Source organism: Trachypithecus francoisi, unplaced genomic scaffold, assembly GCF_009764315.1.
Source record: "Trachypithecus francoisi isolate TF-2019V2 unplaced genomic scaffold, Tfra_2.0 Lachesis_group10, whole genome shotgun sequence".
Classification (NCBI taxonomy): domain Eukaryota; kingdom Metazoa; phylum Chordata; class Mammalia; order Primates; family Cercopithecidae; genus Trachypithecus; species Trachypithecus francoisi.
The window spans coordinates 43,655,061-43,658,335 of record NW_022681455.1 but is presented as its reverse complement, the minus strand read 5'-3'; positions in this window follow the sequence as shown (position 1 = coordinate 43,658,335).

Sequence of the window (3,275 nt, the reverse complement as noted above, 5' to 3'; positions counted from 1 at the left end):
TATGCGAGTAGCTGCACGCATGCGCACTGCTGTCTGCTTCGGCTAGCCTTTGCACGCAGGCGCGCTGGCGCAGTCGCACCGTTGCGTTTCGGCACGCTTTTGTGGCCTGACTTGCTTTAAGGATCCTTCCCTCCCTTAGTGCAACGTCATTTATAACCTCTCACGTGGAATATTCGCTCCCAACTGTGAAAGCTTACTAGTTGGCGCAAGCATTGCAATCTCCATTTTTTAAAGAGGTGGGGAGCTGCGCTCTACGGTAGCGCGCGCCGGTAGTCCCTGCGCGCAGTTAGTGCCTGCCCGCCGGTAGATCCCAGGAGGATGGCCTGAGCCCAGGAGTTCGAGAACAGTCTGAGCAGCATAGAGAGACCCCAGCCCCAGATAGATGGATGGATGGAAATTCAAACATACCTGTCCCACGGACAAATAATGCAGCTTTGAGACATAACTGTTTTCTCTCATTCTAGGGCTGTATGACCTTGGACAAGTTACCTAACCTCTTTGAACCTCAACTTTTTTTTTTTTTTTCTGAGGCACTGTCTCGCTGTGTCGCCAGGTTGGAGTGCCGTGGCACAATCTCGGTTCACTACAACCTCCGCTTCCCGGGTTCAAGCGATTCTCCTGCCTCAGCCTCTCCAGTAGCTGGGACTACAGGCGCGCGCAACCATGCCCAACTGTTTTTTGTTTGTTTTTGTTTTTTGTATTTTTAGTAGAGATGGGGTTTCACCATGTTGGCCAGGATGGTCTCGGTCTGTGACCTCGTGATCCGTCCGCCTCGGCCTCCCAAAGTGCTGGGATTACAGGCGTGAGCCGCTGCGCCCCGCCCAGCCTCAACTTCTTTATTTCTACAACAGGGACAATACCAATACTAAAGTACTGTTGAGAGAGTTGAGTAATTAATTTAGTCTGCTTAGGGCAAGTGCTTTGCTTAGGGTAGTCCTCCAGTAAATCTTTTAAGGAAGCAGTGGGAAGAACATAACCTTTATAATTATATGGACCTGGGTTTGAATGCTTTTAGCAGAGGGATGTTAGGCAAGTTACTTCTGCATCTTTATTTTATTATGTCTGTCAGGCATGGTGTTGGTATTTCCTTTACATAGGTGTGTACAGTGCTTGAAGAAGAATAGCTAAACAAATGACAATTATGGTTATCCCACTTAATCTCAGTAAGAAGCCCCATATCCCTCAATGTCAATAATTAATTTTCCTATTTTTAAAAACTAAGAGATGCAGGTTTGGATTTCACAATCTTTAGTAATTAATTGAGTCTTGCTACCTGGCCCAGGCTGGTCTTGAACTCCTGGCCTCAAGTGATGCTCTTGCATTGGCCCCCCAAAGTGCTGGGATTACAGGGGTGAGCCACTGCACCTGGCCAGGCTCCACTTCTAATTCTTTTCTTTTTTTTTTTTTTCCGAGATGGAGTCTGGCTCTGTCGCCCGGGCTGGAGTGCAGTGGTTGGGATCTCGGCTCACTGCAAGCTCCACCTCCCGGGTTCACTCCATTCTCCTGCCTCAGCCTCCAGAGTAGCTGGGACTACAGGCGCCCACCACCACGCCCGGCTAATTTTTTATATTTGTAGTAGAGACGGGGTTTCACTGTGTTAACCAGGATGGTCTCGATCTCCTGACGTCGTGATCCATCTGGCTCAGCCTCCCAAAGTGCTGGGATTACAGGTGTGAGCCACCGCACCTGGCCTTCCACTTCTAATTCTAATTCATTTGCTGTTTCCATCACATCTGCAGTTACTTCCTCCACTGATATCTTGAAGGTCCATCCATGAAGGTTGGAATCAGCTTCTTCCAAACTTCTGTTAATATTGATATACGTTGTCCTCCTCCCAGGAATCACAAATGTTCTTTTTTTTTTTAAATAGAGACAGGGTCTCACTAGTGGCTTAAGCTGGTTTCGCACTCCTGGCCTCAAGCCATCCTGCCTCAGCCTCCCAAAGTGCTGGAATTGCAGACATGAGCCAACATGCCTGGCTCACAGATATTCTTAGTGGCATCTAATATGGTGAATATTTTCCAGAGGGTTTTAAATGTACTTTGTCCAGATCCATCAGAGGAATGACTGTCTATGGCAGCTATAGCCTTATGGAATGTATTTCCTAAATAATACTTGGGCCAAGCACAGTGGCTCACACTTCTAATCCTAGCACTTTGGGAGGCCAAGGTGAGAGGATTGCTTGAGGCCAGGAGTTTGAGACCAGCCTGAGCAACATAGCAAGACCTCATTTCTACAGAAATAAAAATAAAAAATTAGCTGGGCATGGTGGTGCCCACCTGTAGTCATTGCTACTCAGGAGGCTGAGGTGGGAGGATGGGTTGAGCCCAGGAGTTTGAGGTTGCAATGAGCTATGATTGGGCCACTGCACTCTAGCTTGGGCAACAGAGTGAGGACCTGTCTCTAAAATAATACTTGAGGCCAGGTGCAGTGGCTTATGCCTGTAATCCGAGCACTTTGGGAGGTCGAGGCAGACAGATCACCTGAAGTCAGGAGTTCAAGACCAGCCTTGCCAATATGGGGAAAACCCAGCTCTACTAAAACTACAAAACTTAGCCAGGCATGATGGTGTGTACCTGTAATCCCAGCTACTCGGGAAGCTGAGGCAGGAGAATTGCTTGAACCTGAGAAGCAGAGGTTTCAGGGAGCTGAGATCATGCCACTGCACTCCATCCTGGGTGACAGAGCAAGACTTCATCTCAAAATAATAATAATAAAAAAATAATACTCGAGAATTTAAATTATTCCTTGATCCATGGACTGCAGAATGGATGTAGTTTTTTTCTTTTCTTTTCTTTTCTTTTTTTTTTTTTTTTGAGACGGAGTCTCGCTCTGTCGCCCAGGCTGGAGTGCAGTGGCGGATCTCAGCTCACTGCAAGCTCCGCTTCCGGGTTTACGCCATTCTCCTGCCTCAGCCTCCGAGTAGCTGGGACCATAGGCGCCCGCCACCTCGCCCGGCTAGTTTTTTTTGTATTTTTTAGTAGAGACGGGGTTTCACCGTGTTAGCCAGGATGGTCTCGATCTCCTGACCTCGTGATCCGCCCGTCTCGGCCTCCCAAAGTGCTGGGATTACAGGCTTGAGCCACCGCGCCCGGCCTTCTTTTCTTTTCTTTTCTTTTTTTGTTTTTGAGATGGAGTCTCACTCTGCTGCCCAGGCTGGAGTGCAGTGGCACGATCTCAGCTCACTGCAACCTCCGCCTCCCAGGTTCAAGTGATTCTCCTGTCTCAGCCTCCCGAGTAGCTGGGATTACAGGCGTGGGCCACGACACCTGGCT